Source organism: Cyprinodon tularosa, unplaced genomic scaffold (assembly GCF_016077235.1).
Source record: "Cyprinodon tularosa strain WSP-4 unplaced genomic scaffold, ASM1607723v1 ctg94, whole genome shotgun sequence".
NCBI lineage: Eukaryota > Metazoa > Chordata > Actinopteri > Cyprinodontiformes > Cyprinodontidae > Cyprinodon > Cyprinodon tularosa.
This window is the reverse complement of record NW_024039718.1, coordinates 1,086,266-1,103,135: the sequence shown is the minus strand read 5'-3', so window position 1 is coordinate 1,103,135 and position 16,870 is coordinate 1,086,266. Positions and strand designations below refer to the sequence as shown.

General features: G+C 37.7%; 1 protein-coding gene across 5 annotated transcripts in view; it reads right to left on the bottom strand.

Moving 5' to 3' along the window:
• The window catches only part of LOC119776566 (flocculation protein FLO11), a 79,892-nt gene extending 71,425 nt beyond the window's left edge, over positions 1-8,467 (bottom strand). Inside the window, exon 1 of one of the 5 annotated variants that reach the window (XM_038275039.1) lies at positions 8,023-8,467. The gene's annotated coding sequence lies outside the window, so the exon portion shown is untranslated. The remainder of the gene's footprint in view (positions 1-8,022) is intronic. The other 4 variants (XM_038275038.1, XM_038275040.1, XM_038275042.1 and 1 more) reach the window with 4 other exon arrangements.
• Positions 8,468-16,870: the final 8,403 nt, after the last annotated feature.

Genomic DNA, 16,870 nt, shown 5'->3' with positions numbered 1-16,870 from the left:
AAACACTTCCTCATACAAATAACCAAATATTTGAAGAATTAAAGAAGTTAATAACTTAAGCCTAATACAGCTATGATAAGCAATTTATTTGCCACTTAAGAAAGCAAAACCTTCTCAGTAAAATGACCCTCCATAGCACCACACCAAGTAGTGGTATGAAAAGGATACAAGATTTTCTCTTTACTTTTCAACCTGTTATAATCTGACAGATGTGCTGCTTTTATAAACTCTACTTTTGCTTAAGAAAATCTACTGCACCAATATATCAGTAGAAATGGCAGAGTCTAATGAAGAATTCTATTGTTTTAAAGAAAGACATGAGAAGTGTAATTTCTAATGTGCCACAAGTTTACAGCACATGCAAAACCTTCAATTTTCTGCAAGGAAAAAAAATATATGGATGGTAGCATCATTATCCATGTGCTAAAAGGCAAAAAATCTATTTTTTTATTTGCATTTTAATACAAATATGTGTTTTATTTGTGATAAAAATAAAAGAATATTTTTTTAACTTCAAACTTACAGTCCCAGAAATTTACTATAAAATTAGCATTTATTGTATATGTCTACAGGACATTTATGTCTGACAAAATGTCAGAAGGTTTATGCAGTGTGAGTACTTTTGCAAAACAACGGAAGCTGGAAACATCATACAACATTGATGCATTTGACAATTCTAATCAATCTTAACATTAAAATCAGCAAATCAAATCATGCAAAGAACATTTTCATATTTAATGAAAGTGTTTGTGAACTCTGTGAGTACTACCATTGTCACTGTATTGAGAAACTGCTGTGATAGCCTGCTTGTGTAAAACAATCTCTATTTGCCCTTTTAAAACCTTTGAGAAGCACAATTCATGAGCTGAAGTGGAAGCTTTTTACAAAAAAAAATGTCCACAACAAGTATTTGTCTTAGCAGAAATATACACCTATTGCTCAAAGCACTTAAGGTTGTAACTGAACATTAAACAATCTAGTCTATTGTTTTTCTAAGGTGTTTTACCAACTTAAGCTTTTACTGGGGTAGTAAAGCATGATGTGGCTTTTTTGTCACATTGACCTCTCTTTTTTTTTCTTTTGCAAGGTTTTACTCAAAGAAAAGACTAAATAATTATATACAGCTCATTTCACATTATCCAGACTAATGGTTATAACCCCATTAGTCTAATTCAGAAAAAAAAAACACAACACTAGTTTCCTAAAACCAGTTTATCACATTTACACTCTCTTTACATCAACTATATATATAAGCAATCTGTTTCTCCTTGTTAAATATCAACATCTAAAATAGGCTATAATCACTCAGTGTTTGTTTGCTTATAGGTTATAGATGTTGTTAAGCAATTGTAACATATTTTTGTTTGTTTTCTACTCATATTTTTTAGGCTTCAGCAAGAAAATCAATAATCTCTGTTTCATATCTTGCCATTTAAAAATAAAACAATATCTAAAAAAATATAACATTATATATACATGATATATGTTTTATAAAATGGCTATACTGTGTATATATATATATATATATATATATATATATATATATATATATATATATATATATATATATATATATATATATATATATATATATATATATATATATATATATATATATATATATATATATATATATATATATATATATATATATATATATATATATATATTTATATATAAGTCATAGAAAAGCAATATACATATATCACTTGGAAATAATGATGCCCCAAACAAGCAGTTATACTTTTGAACAAAGCTTTAATTTGATTCGGGTACAACCTTGTTATTAAAGAAAGAATGATTGCGCTATATACATTTTTATTCCATCTTACAGAACAATAAACAACAGAACAAAATACTCTTAAGTTGATAAAACACATAATCCTTGTCCAGTCAACATGTTCTGCAGCCCTTTAATGTGAAAAAAATAAACTGTAACACCCTCATTAAGTGAGCGCGGTATATTTTTCTGCACTCCTTGTGTGCCTTATAACAGCAAGACCTTACAGAGCAAACAAACAAGAATAAACCAAATATAACAAGCTGCAACTTGAACTGATATAGTGTGAATTCTTTATACACCTCCATTAGTTAATGACACTGGGGTTGAAATTTTGTCTGGTCACACTGAAAATGGTGCATATGTAACAAGCATGCAAATACTATTTGCATGTTTTATAGTTACTTTTATCAGTCATATACTTCAAAAGAATGGAAAGGGCCTGACTTAGCTGGGACTTAGCTTGGCTGCATTTTATTGACATCCTAGTTAATGTTAAAAACCTTCCTGTGTGGCTATTCTTCTGTATTCTACGGTACTGAATTCTTAAATGAGTCTTCAGTTTGTTGCATAGTATTTAAACATACTTTTAGACACAAATCAACAATGTTCTCCTAAAAGTAATTTATTCTGCTGGAGTTACTTATAGTTTACATTTACATAAATATAACTTTGCAAAGTCATTGGCTCAGCTCTTAATAAATAATAAATTGTCTCCCTACTGTTTCAGTTTTGCTTCCAGAATATTTTTTGTCAATGATAATTTGTTCCATCTGTCCTCTTCTGACCAAAATCCTTTGCCTAATTTGAAATTCCTATTTGTAGGCCAGTGAATTGGAACAAGCATACTTAAGCAACCGTGTGCAAATTTGAGGATGTTTGGGTGTCACAGTAAGCTACAGCAAACACTGTTTGAGCTATTTTGTTCATTATTCAGCCTGTGTTTTGTTACTTATTAGGTTATTTATGATCTGGTTTCTCTGTTCGCCATTTTTATTCATTGCAAAAGGTTTACTGAAGTTCAGATTTCTTCTTGTCTTTGTAAATTGTCAGCAACTAAATAGAACAGGGATTAGAATAAGATGCTCATATATTCTCTGCTGGATTGTTTTGAAGTAATGTCGCTTCTTTGCAATTCATATTAAATTACCTCTAAACCAATGTCGTTGTCAGCTATGTATAAAAAGGGTTCCTGACTGTTGGGAAAGTGGACAACAGAAAGCAGATAAACAGTCAGTGACTAAAGAAAGGAACCTGAATTCCATTCCAATTACTTGTGTCTGTATTTCATGTTTACTTTGGAGATAGCTGAGCTTGAGAGATTTTCCAATGAGATAAGATGGAGCAGAATTGGAGAAAAGAGAAGTTCCTATGGTGAAGTGGTTAAAAGCTGGGGACCTGGGTTTGAATTCCAGTTGTGACAGCGATTGTGCCCTTTGCCAAGGCTGTGAGCAAGACTTGCTGTGACGACCCCTGAATATCGGTGCTTCCGAAACATTACATACACATTGTTAGCGTAAAGAAGCCTATTCATCTGTCAAATTCAACTCTTTCCCAAATTTTGTGGTGGTGGTGTTTTGCGGGTCTTGCGGCCCAAAGTTGTTGAAGTCATATGTCATCTAAGACTGAACATCACTTTATTGCAGAGCTATTTCGGTTAGAAAAAGTTCTGTCAACTGTGCCGCCATGTTTGCCCAGGGAGAGGGATTGCTGTAGAGTCAGTGAGTCAATGTAAACACCTGGGTTTTACATAAACTTTTACCAAATCCCCTTATCATTGATTGAATTTGTCTGTATTAAATGAAATTTGAATATGTCTATGTGATTAATTACATTTTTAGGTAAACTAGCCCTTCGATTATACGTGTCCTTTAAGTTAAATGTATAGTGAATCTTTTTGAAAAGAGCTTTTGAATTTCCTTTGTTGTCCTCCTTTTTTTCCTTCTTAGCACAGCTTGACAAAACAGGTTCACGAGATATGTTTTTTTTTTTATGAACTGTAACAGAAATTTACAGACGCCAGGTTGCCAACACTTGAATAATACTTAATTATTATGATTAGTGTAAATGAACCAAACTTAAAACAAGAATGGACTAGTTGCAGGAGGAGGGGTCTTTTTTCACAAGTTATGTTTCCATCCAAATGAGATTAAAATATTAATTGAACCTTAAAAAAAGTGGACCAAAAATTAAAATGTGACTTGGTCGTGTTTCCATCCGTTGGAGCGAATTAAAAAGGTGATCCAAAGAGTAATATTGCATTAAATAAAGGTAATGCTTTCTGTAGCAAACAGGAAGTAGAGTTCGTTACCTGCCACAGACCACAGATGAGTGATGGACCAATGTATAGGGAGGTAAATATTCTCTACGTTAGAAGTTATTTTAAAAATGTGTTTCAATCTCTTCTTATGCGTTTTTTTAAAGGAAAAAAATCACTTCAAGCAAGCATCAAAACTTCTTTGCAAAATTTCGTGATTCCATCAAGCTCCTTTAATGTAATACTTCAAATTGCACAAAAAAGGCTGATGGAAACACATCTACTCACTGATCTATTCACTGAGCCACATGTGTCTGTTAAGTAATCAAAATTGCTGATAATAACAATAATGGAAAATAACGAGTTCTTAGACATTTTCTGCTATCCTATCATGTATTTTCTGTACCCAGTCAATGTTCCTGGTCCCCTGCATGCACTAAAGGATTCTTCTCCATCACAGGGCAACACAGAAACAATATTGTGTAATTTCAAACGGATAATTAAACTAAAAAGCATGTTTGAAAAGAAGTTGGACTTACAAGGGTGAAAAATTTAGAATCCACATTATTTTAGAAGTATTTCCCCTGTATGGGTGTTGTTTGATCTCTCTTCTGTAAAGTTTCATCAGGATCTCACATTTCTTTCCACATTCCCAAAATAGCCTATCAAAGTTAAATGGCCACTCTGAGGTCCTGTTCCAACTCCAGGCAAATGCAGCCCAAATCAAATAAATTTGGGGTCAAGTGATCAAGTCAGGCTGTTTAAAGCAAGTCAGTTCAATTCAGGGATCCTAATTCTGACTTGCATCTGATATTTTGGAATCCTTCACCAGGGAGAAAAACCAAGATCAAAACTTTGATGTCACTTTCCAAAATTATTTTTACACTTTGCTGAAATATCAGGAAATAGTGATAGTTAGCAAAACACACAAGGGGCTAGAATAGTTCTGCAGAGTGGAGAAACAGCATTATATTTTGTTAATAAACAGAAACAAAACTTTATTCATGCCTAATTGTAAGGCACCGTCTCAGGAACCATCCCGAGTGGTGCATAGCTTGTATTGAACATTTCATATACAACCCTTCAAACAGAGGACTTAAAAATGTTATTGCAATGGAGTCAGATTGGTCAGCGATCATGTCATGAGTTCCCCCTGCCTCAGATCATCACAAGGATTGTATTAAGTCTTTTACCTATGGATTTGAAAGAAGAGGCACTGACAAATAAGATTAAAAGTAACCTTTGAAATCATACAGTTCTGTAAAGTTGTTGACATCCCTGGTCTACAATTGCTGGCTGCTTCACCTCATTCAAACAATCCATTTTCCTGAAATGGCAGTCAGATCTCCCTAAAATGCTACTATAGATTTTAGATCTCCTTTTAATAAAATGTTTGCCACACAGTACTCCCTAAAACAACAAATGGCTTGTTAACTTAAACCATAACCCCTACTTATCTGTGTTTACTGTTGTACGATTGATAAGCACATCAGTTTCGAGGCCAAAGCAGTTCACACTAAAATAAAATCTAGACAACAATTTATTTATTTATTTTTTTAAATCAGATTTCAGGAAAAAAAAAAAAGATTTGAGCATTTAAACATGTAGTGGGTCAAAATGAACTGGACAAGTGTGACTTAGAGCAAGAATAGTTTGTCTGTTAATATCTGTGTCGGCTTTATGATGGACTGGAGACCTCTGCAACGTAAACCAATCCACTAATCAGGTGATAGCTGGATTCACCTGCATAATCCAAAATAGTATGAAGAATTTACCGAAACTGGATGGAAGGACATATCTGCCTTAAGGGATTCTATCATTATAGAAGTTTAGGTTGACTTGTCTTGTTGAAAAACCAGTGAACTTAAAGAATGGAAGATGACAAAAATATAAACCTGATCATTAAAGGTCAGCTGGTTCCATATCTAAGATAATGTTCTATATTGATAAGGTTCACATCCTGCTGCCCTATACCTTTCAGAAACAGCCCTTTTGTCATGATCCTAATCAAAACAAATAGGTCCCTAGCAGGTTTCTGCAGATGCAGAATGCAGAAGGCAGCATGCTACGGAGAAAATGTAAAACACCCACACGTCTCTGTTTTGTTTTTTTTTGTTTTTCTGTTATTGTCGTTTTTAACAGCCATAGAGCAAAAAGAAAGAAATAGGGAATTGCACTTTGCATCATCATGAAAGATGAAAAGACATTCTCATAAGGACATAGTCCGGAGAGGAATGGGGTTGATTGAAAGGGCTAAATATACCTAATATTTAATGCCTTTTGTTATGTTAAATTTGGAGAGCACAAAAACTGAAATCAAATTTCTAGACATTTCTTTTGGTTTTCATGGAGGCCGGATGTCTGGAGAGTTAATTCATATAGCATGCAGTAAGGTGGGCTCAAAGTTCTGAGGTTTAGGCCGAATCAAATCTAGACCTCTATAAATATTAGGTATAGGGTCATTACTGTATCAAAGGAAAATCTGTGAAAAGGATTGTGATCAATTATAAAATCAATAAATTAATTAGATTCACGAGTACTGAAAAACAGACTATATGCTTGGCTTGGTTACTTTTGGGTGCTGTTTGGTGGTTTAAATGCACCAGTTAATACAACTAATGAACTGCAGCACCATGATCAGACTATGTTTGATAATTTTCTTTGTGTAAGGAAAGCTTTGACTGTGTGCGGAGTTTTTAAAACCTTTTATTGTCACTTTTATTTTTATTGCTGTAAATGTTCCAAAATTTTCTGTAAAAATTTTAAGTCTACAATGCCCATCCTTAAAAGGCTTATATCTGTGTAGGACTGACAGTTTAATCGTCAAACATGATGCAGTGACAAAGCATATACTTTATAAACAAAAGTCTAAAGAGTTCTCATAAACATTCGATCAATATGATTTTAAATACATTTTAAAGTCAGAGGGTGTGCATATATCTCTTTTTTTTTTTACTTCGTCTTCCAGAATTTCAAAATTTAAAATCCTCCGTTGCAATGCTGTATGTAGGAGTGTAAGTGTGGAATCCGTATAACTTCCCTTACAAAGGCGTGTAAACGATGTGCATGTATACACAAAAACAAAATTTTCAATGGAACTTAAAAGCTACAGCAACATACACTGAATCTTTCTCAGAAACACACACAAGTACACAAAAGGAATTCCCTTTGTCAATACCTCCTCCTCCAGGAAACTTAAACCAAACACCTAGACATACGCATACACTCAGCTTGAGTCATGACAAATGTGTAGAGAAGGAACACTGCTAGAATCTGCAAAGCTACATCAAGTGCTACAACAATCTGAGCTCCTGGCTGTCTAAATCTTCTTATGAAGCAGCACACACTCAGAAAATAACTCCCACACCTGCAGTAAAGCAAATCCCTGTACCCAAATATGCACTATCCATTTCCCCAAGATTACTATCCCTCTCTCACACACACACACTCACGCACCAACACAAAGGCTTAGGTGCACAGCGAGTAAAGGAACATATCTCCATTGTCAGTAGAAATAAGTGACTCTGCTGCCGAACACATAAACAAAATCCAAGGATGCACGTGTACTCACGCATGTGAGCTCGCACTGCACTCTGCCTCTGCTCTTTTTGTAGAAATCAACAGAATGCAGAGAGTAACAAATGATAAGTAATGATAAGAGGAGCTTGAGTTGTTTTTTAAATCTGTTCTCATCTTTGCTTCTTCTGACTTTGCCATCGCTATGGTGATGCTGAGAGGAGGCTGCTGGGTAGATTTCTGTACTATCTGCCATCAGGACACAGAACTGAGTCACACATACCACATCTACAACATCCCTCTTCCTGTTGCCCTCTGTGCTGACTCTCATCCAACCCCCCCCCCCCCCCCCCCCCCCCCCCCCCACACACACACACACACACACACTAGTGCTTGCTCCTCTTCTGTTATTCCTTCATGTTGCTTCCTCCCCATTCTTCCATCCCTTGTGTTTGCTTTTCATCCTCACCTCTCTGTCACCGCTGCTCGATAAGCTTCTCATTCTTCCTTCTCTTGAGTCCACCTGCTCCCCAACTCTTCTCTTTTTCCTTCTCCGTTTGTCTTCTTCTATCTTGCCCTCTTCTTCTCCTGTGGATTCGTGGCTTTTTTTCACGTGGGAACCCTGCACTCCATCCCTCACAGCTCTGCGCTGCGCTGAGCCTACCTAGTTGTCTGAGTGTTTGTGCTGTGAGTGGAAGTGAAAGGACAGGAGGGGGAGCAAGAAGACAAGAGTGAGCAAACAGGCAGTTACACTCTCAGATGCTCCTCTCAGTTCTCCCTTTCTCCTCTCCCCCGCTTCTTTCTCTCCGCATCTCTCCATCATGACCTCTCTCCATCGCCATGCGAGTCCGTATCCTTGCAAAAAAAAAGAGGGAGGGAGCAGGAGGCGAAGCAAGGGGCTGGATGGAGAGTAGAGGAGGCAGAGGGAGGTGGAGCTATGCCTAGTCGGTCTAATTAAAAAGCAGAGTATGTACAGATGCAGAGAGCACAGAAGGAGACAGCAGGAGGAGGAGAGAGGAGAGGCAAGTGATCCAGGGGGCGTAACCGAGGGGACACACTGAGAGAGTCAAGGCAATCAGCGGGGGCTGGAAACGGGGGCATGGGGTGGTTGGAGGGGAATGTGATGGAGAGTAGCTAGTGTTGTGAGAATGAAAAAGAAAAGTGGTAAAAGGACTCCAAGGTCAGCTAGTGAGGGATGCAGAAAGGTCAGGTTTGGAAGAGGGAGGTAGAGAAGGAAGGATAAGGTGATAGAAAAAGACAGGTAGAATTATTCTACAGATATCTCCCATATGAGCGAGGGGCAGTGCCTAAGAACCGTGACCAGCACGATAATAGAGACACATGGACAATAGCTTTCTACAGGAGCCCAGAGCCATACAGTCACCGAAGGTTAAGCTGCTCTAGTGTTTTCTGGCCATTCTTGATTAACATGCATGAGTGTTGTGCATGCAAATTAAAGGGCAAATCACCAGTGTGTATTAAATTAATCACAGGTCTTTGCTTGGTTGTGCTTCTGTTCAAGGCAGCGAGCACGAGGAAAAGCTGATTTCCCCCATTGTTCTGGCTGTTGTGCATTGACCCCCTCATCACTATAATGAATGTTGTCACCCCAGGCTGTACAGTAAGTAGCAAGAACCACTCAGAGAGTGAGGAGTTAAAATGGTCCACACCTACATGCCTGGAGGGCTGAGACATCTCATCCCATTTTTATCAGCCCTGATCACTCATTTCTCACTATCAGCTTGCTCTCCATCAGATTTGCATTAAAGTGGTTCGTGTAGTTATAGCTCGATACACTTTCAGAGCCAAATAATAGGAAATGAAAGGATTTCAAATATAATTTCATAGAAGGAGCACACCTCCTCCAAACTGAATTTAGAGTAAGAGCTCAATGGACAGACTATCCAGTGCACCACTGACTCATAATAGGGTGTGCAGTAATGTTCAGTAATACAAAATGACAGATCTGAATATATTTTTCAGCACAACCTAGCCCGCTGTGCACAGACTTTTTTAATGAGGGTTTTGTATAGCAACTCTGCAGTCTAAAACTGAATATATGCACATCTAATAGAAACATGTTTAAACTTTAACATCTTTATTTATCATTCCCATAACAAAAGTATTTGTGCAACATCAACACTATATTTAACTACAATCACAATAGAGTCTTGCATAAGTATCTGTAGTTTTTCTTCTTTTTTATGCTACAGTGGAAACTTTAATATGTGATGGTGTTCGTAAACATGGAGCTAAATAAAAGTGTATCTCTTAAGAAAACGTCTTAAAGGTTGCTAAACCCTATGGACTGAGGCAGTGATGGTTAACAAATGCTTACCATCTGATCTTATAATGATCAATTTATTTTGTAAGAAATAACAACAACAAAAACAAGATCAAACAGCTACAGAAACATCCCTAACAATTTGTGGTTGAAATTTGAAGCAACGTTTGTTTGCACAATGTATTTTTGATACAAGTACATGCAGCATTTTCAGTTTCTGTTTCGCTTAACTTCAAAGTCATGCGTTTGTGTAGATCAATCTCAAATAATCATAATAAAATACAATTACAATTTGAGTTTTTCTAAACAAAAATTTGGGTTAAAGTGTCATGCATTTAAACTGTTCATCCCAAGGAATGGCCGAGGAGGAAAACTCAACAAAGAGAAAATGTTAGTACCAAACTAAGGAATAATGCAAGAGCCGTAATATTGCAAATGAGCCTCGTCAGTAAAATAATAACAATATGATAAACATTGCTTGAAATGCACATATAAAATCAAGCCAAATGCGTAATTACAAATATTTTACTTTAAGATTAGAGCTGAATAAATCTATGCTTTATATATTTTAGCACCTTCAACTTGGCTGACACATAGTGACACATTGTCCAAATGAGGGTTTTCACGGTCATTATATGAATAGGGAGTTTCATTTTGCACGACTGCAGCAACTTTGATGTCTGTGAGAGTGCTGAAAGACTACTGATGTAAGAAGTAACTGTGGCCGCTGGAGACTGTCGGCACGGTGAAACGGCAGATGGAGCAGCGAAGGATAATTAGAAGAGGACAGACTCCATGAGTCGTCTAAACAGGCAGAGAAGCCTGCTGGCTGCAGAGAGGACCTTGAGTTAACAGACAACTAAGCGTGTCTGCTGGCGCTGTTCTGGGCGGGTTTTCTGTAGATTGTCCATTATGCTTGGACATTTGAAGCTCTTTGCCATCTCAGTTTCTCCACTGGGGATTCTAGTCAAGTTGTTTGAGGGTCAGGCAATTTTTAGTGACCTAAAAAATTTTTTTTTTTTTTTTTGCCACAGTTACAGCAGCTTGCTGTGAAAGGAATCTGAAAAAAATCAGGTAATGTTTTTATTGTTTTACAACCTTTTTTTAACTTTGCATCGAGAAACGTTGGAATCTAGTTAATAAAAATCAATGAAATGTGAAGACATTGAGATAAAAAAAAGCAGAGAAAATTTTAAGCTATCTGTTTAAAGGAAACCCAGAAGTAAAATAAATACCTTATAATGTGATTTTACTCTGTAGGCCTAAGAGACTCACTTTAGTCTTAAGTTCATATTTTGAAATAAATCTAAACTAATGTAATCACAATTTTTTTTTTTGCAAGCAATTAAGGGAAAATACAGGACTTTCCAAGTAGGACTGTCAAAATCGTTACCTCAATGCAGCAGCTAACCCTCATGGTCCTTAAAGACAGTATAAACCCATTAGCTGTTCCCCGAGGCATAAATGTATAGTGGAGGATGTTCATTTTCTGGATTGATCGTCAAATTTAGTGGTCCTCCTAGTTGTCAATCATTCTGGTGATATGTTTATGTAAGGCTGTCCTACGTGCTCATACCCATTCTTACTTACCGGGGGTGAGTCTAATATAGTGGAAAAAAAAAATCTTTTGGAAAGCTTGTAAGAGCGATGCAAGCAGCAACTTTTAAACAGAGCATGCACGAGGAGAAATTGGATCTTGCATGATCTTGCACGCTTTCCACTATACCTTTAATAAGCTAAGAGTCAGGGCCAAGACCAAAGCATTAACTTCCAAAGCAACTCCAATCACCAAATTTACACACATTTCTGTTTTTTGTTTTGTTTTTTACCAAAATCACATGGTATGTGTTAAAAGCTAAAGGTCAAGTATAAAATAAACAACTTAAAACCCCAAATATTATGATGGTCTAAGTACGGGGTCTTTTGTTTAATTTTACACAACCTTTTCTATAACTTTTTGGAAACCAAACGGTTCAAGAGCACATAACCCAATGCATCCGTTTAAATGGCTTCTTATCCTCTATGCCCGCCCCCTATGTGTCCCCCTCATGCAATGTTGCATGTAAGGGAGACACATCTAAACCATTAGATTTCGCTTTATTCATCAAGTAAAAAGGGTTTTATTGTTTTGATGTCTCAGTTTCAAGCATGATGGATGAATGAGGCCAGCTAATCATTTGCAGGACCTGAGTATAGGTGGCATCTCCCTCCTTGGTCTGAGCCATGCCCTGGATGTTGTCATAGATGCTGGGCCCCTTTTGATAGATGAGGGAACTTTTCCTGCTTTGAAAAAATAGGCTGAAGGTCAGAGAAGAAAAGCTGCTTGGCAGCATAATAAATGTGTGAGAGGATTTACTGTGAAAATAGAAAGATATCTAGCTGCTCCTATCTGCGGTGAAGGGCAATAATACATCGGACAAATCCTAATGCCTGCTTTTTTTTGTCTGTCCCGACAATAAGTCTCTTTGAAGTGAGTTTCGAATAACTTAGATGATTTAAATCGGCTACGCTTTAATTAATGTAGATATGCACAGCATGTGGCAGATCTGGTCGTACTGCTTTGGGATGAAGCTGCCTCAGAGCGTAAGGCTTTTTAATGCCTATTTCCACCAGGTGGTGATGTTGTTCATAAAGTGCTGGGCAATGCTGCATTACAGCACACTTTATAAATCATTCAGAAGAGGGGCAACATATTTCTTCAAAAAGATGCAAGCTACTTGTTTAAACCTTAAAGGTTGTTGGTTTATTGAAGTGTTAATTATTAGCAAGTTAAGAATAAAGGAGTAAACAAGCTGATGATAATGAGCCTTGCTTCTGCTGAGTGGTGTGTGAGTGTAGACAGAACGCTTCTCTTTTATGTCTCCTTTTGCTCGGGGCTATATGAGTGAAATCCAGTACTGTGTCCTGCTGATGTCACGGATGGCGAGCTTCTTAAAGAAATGCCACAAACAGATTAATCACTTGCCACAGGCATCATCTGCAAGAACAACAAGAGAGGAAAATCTGAAAGACACTGTTTATCTAATGCACTAAAGCAAATTCAAATTAAGTCCACAGGCCTTACAAGTTTCAGGTACATGATGCTGATAAAGTCTTGATGCAGCGACCATGGACATCCTTTGCCTCTTTGGTGTATTTAATTTGATGTTTTTAAAGGAAACGTCAAAGAGTATTCTCAGCTTGAAAAGCTTGCCTGAGATTTTGAATATTTTCATAGAGTGTGTCTATAACCTCATTCTGAACATAAAGTTCAATAAAAAAAAACTATTTTGATGTTAGGCAAATATAACTAGAGTGAATATTAGAATGGGTTTTGAAATTTCAGTTATTAAAGGAAAACGGGAAGAAAATATTATTTACATTTTGTCTTTCACCAGAGTATCAGTTTAATATTTTGGTTTAGTTTATCAAGCCACAGCTGGACCAAATTTCTGCCTAACGTGTAAAATCAGGAGATTGTGTAAAGAGAACTTGTCTGTCAACATGGAGCTGGCTTCCAACTTCATGAAAACCCTGTCACAGTTGTCTTTACAATTGTGAACTAGAAACATTATACCTCTAATAGTTTGTTCAATGCATCCCTTAGGATTTTGGTTCAATTTAGAAACAACTTTGGCATACAGCCGCTCTCTATTTATTCCCCCACAGAGGCCAACCATGCTTCCATATTCTCTTACAGATAGCATGTTTTTGTCATGGAGAAAAATGGGTATTTCAAGATCTGTTTGTTGATATTGTGTTTGCCTCTTTTAGGCAGATTTCTGAACAGTTTGGTAAATCATATTTTACCTTCCCCGGTTTTCCTGGAAACTCCCCTTCAAACATGTTTCTGAAGTGGGCTATCCTTTTTATTTATAATCAGATCACCTCCGTTTACAGTCATTAGACTCCATTAGGTCACTTTGGGAAAAAGAGCATTTCAGAGGATCTATGGCCAAGAATCTTTTTATTGACTCATACATTGTCTATTTGTCCAAGACATAGCTAAATTCAATGTAAACTTGTTCATTGTACATACTATACTAAAGGTTGTATGGCCAAGTTTTGTACTAATATTTTACCAGTCTGTTATAAATGGCGGCATTCTCCAGCAATTACAATACATACAGTCTGGGTTTGTCCTCAGTTCTATAGTTACTGGATTTTTGCCCCACCCCTTGACCAATTTGTTTGTTGTTACACCTCCTCAGTATGTCTTCTCGACTTAACAAAAGAGTTTATTGTTTTTTGTGACTGTTATTGCATGTGTTGTGATAGAAATCCCCTCAACCCCTGATATATGTCAATTTTCTTTGAGGTGTTGTCATGATTCCTAACACTAGTACTGATTTGATTCAGGATTCAATACACCTATCAGCTCCGCCCTGTTCCGAATCAGGCTTCATCTAATCCACCTGCTCACTTGACTATACAACCAGCTCTCAGACCAGTCACAGGTGCCAGGTTATTATGAGCCATTGGTGAGTTTAGTCCAGCATTCCTGTTACTTATCTGTCTGATTCTGCTCCCTGATTCTCTGAACCTGCCTGAACCCTATCAGACCTGTTATAGTGTGTTTTTGGATCTATGGCCTGTTTTCTGTCCCCTGACCTCATTCTGGGATCCCCCTCTGGATAGTCTCTTGATCTCGGATCACCTGGCTTTGACTCTGGATCGGCGTCACATTCCTTACTCTGGTTTGTCTGCTTGATAATTCTACCTGTCTCTGCTCTCACTGATCTGACCCTGTGCATTCCCTTGGAAACTCTCAAATTTTTGCGTCAAAATTTGAGATGGTTTGTGAGCCAGATTTCAACGCTAAACATTTCCCTCAGTCACTGTCTGCTCATTCAACTGTCCAATCTCCTACCAGAACTTCTTGGTGAATCCCACCTATCCTGCAGCAATTTAAACATCTGTTGTTGTTCTGTTTGTGGTCTGGGTCTTCCATTTTCTGGTCATTACAAATGTTCTATATTCTATAAGGTTAGAAAACATTTTGGCATTCTATGAGAGGCTTCTCTGCTAAAATTGGTTACTGGTTACTGCAATCGGTACTCTGTTTACTGATCTAACTGTTCTCTTCCTTTTATTCTGTACCTCCATGAAAAAAATAAAGTTGAGAAAAAAACATGGAGCTGGCTTAAAACTCTCTAAAATTAACAAATTATCCCCTAAAATAAAATAATTAATCAGATTAGATTGTCAGTTTTAAGTTTTCGAGAGCATAGCAAACCACTGAGACAGGTCACTTAAGGTCCCAGAACAACCACACAAGACTAAATTCAACAACAAAAAATAAATTTGGCTTGACTGGCCTCCATGGAGGAGTTCAAAGGCCAAAACCAGTGAAGACTTAAAGGTATTGTTGAGTATATTTTTAAAAGACTAGCCCTCTCCGCTTAAAAAAAAAAATGCACATGAACAACCCTGTACCCGAACACTTATGAAACGCATGCAAGAGCATGCACGAGCCCATTTCTCCTTGTAAATGCTCTGTTTAAAAGTTGCTGTTATCATACCTCATACAAACATACTGTGTCCAAACCCTAACCCATAAATCCCTCAATCAATATATAGAGCTGGCACTATATAGTGGACTTTATAGCAAACTCAGCTAACTTAACGTTTGGACATATCACTGCTTTTTGCTCCCCGTTGGTCACGTAACTCCGCCTCCGGCGTATGGTGCCTGCGCCATCTTTGTTATTAGTCACCACTGTCTAATATACACTCACCGGCCACTTTATTAGGTACACCTGTCCAACTGCTCGTTAACACTTAATTTCTAAGTAGCCAATCACATGGCGGCAACTTAGTGCATTCAGGCATGTAAACATGGTCAAGACAATCTCCTGCAGTTCAAACCAAGCATCAATATGGGGAAGAAAGGTGATTTGAGTGACTTTGAACGTGGCATGATTGTTGGTGCCAGAACGGCTGGTCTGAGTATTTCAGAAACTGCTGATCTACTGGGATTTTCACGCACAACCATCTCTAGGGTTTACAGAGAATGGTCCGAAAAAGAAAAAAACATCCAGTGAGTGGCAGTTCTGTGGGCGGAAATGCCTTGTTGATGCCAGAGGTCAGAGGAGAAAGGCCAGACTGGTTCGAGCTGATAGAAGGGCAACAGTGACTCAAATAACCACCCGTTACAACCAAGGTGGGCAGAAGAGCATCTCTGAACGCACAGTACGTCGAACTTTGAGGCAGATGGGCTACAGCATCAGAAGACCACACCGGGTGCCACTCCTTTCAGCTAAGAACAGGAAACTGAGGCTACAATTTGCACAAGCTCATCGAAATTGGACAATAGAAGATTGGAAAAACTTTGCCTGGTCTGATGAGTCTCGATTTCTGCTGCGACATTCGGATGGTAGGGTCAGAATTTGGCGTCTACAACATGAAAGCATGGGTCCATCCTGCCTTGTATCAACGGTTCAGGCTGGTGGTGGTGGTGTCATGGTGTGGGGAATATTTTCTTGGCACTCTTTGGGCCCATTGGTACCAATTGAGCATCGTTGCAACGCCACAGCCTACCTGAGTATTGTTGCTGACCATGTCCATCCCTTTATGACCACAATGTACCCAACTTCTGATGGCTACTTTCAGCAGGATAATGTGCCATGTCATAAAGCTGGAATCATCTCAGACTGGTTTCTTGAACATGACAATGAGTTCACTGTACTCAAATGGCCTCCACAGTCACCAGATCTCAATCCAATAGAGCATCTTTGGGATGTGGTGGAACGGGAGATTCGCATCATGGATGTGCAGCCGACAAATCTGCGGCAACTGTGTGATGCCATCATTTCAATATGGACCAAACTCCCTGAGGAATGCTTCCAGCACCTTGTTGAATCTATGCCACGAAGAATTGAGGCAGTTCTGAAGGCAAAAGGGGGTCCAACCCGTTAATAGCATGGGGTACCTAATAAAGTGGCCGGTGAGTGTATACTGCAGATATATAACAAGTATTCTTTTATATATCTACCTCTTCTGAGGCCTTTCTTTTCTTCTCATACACTTTGTAGACACTTTTTCTTACTTCAAA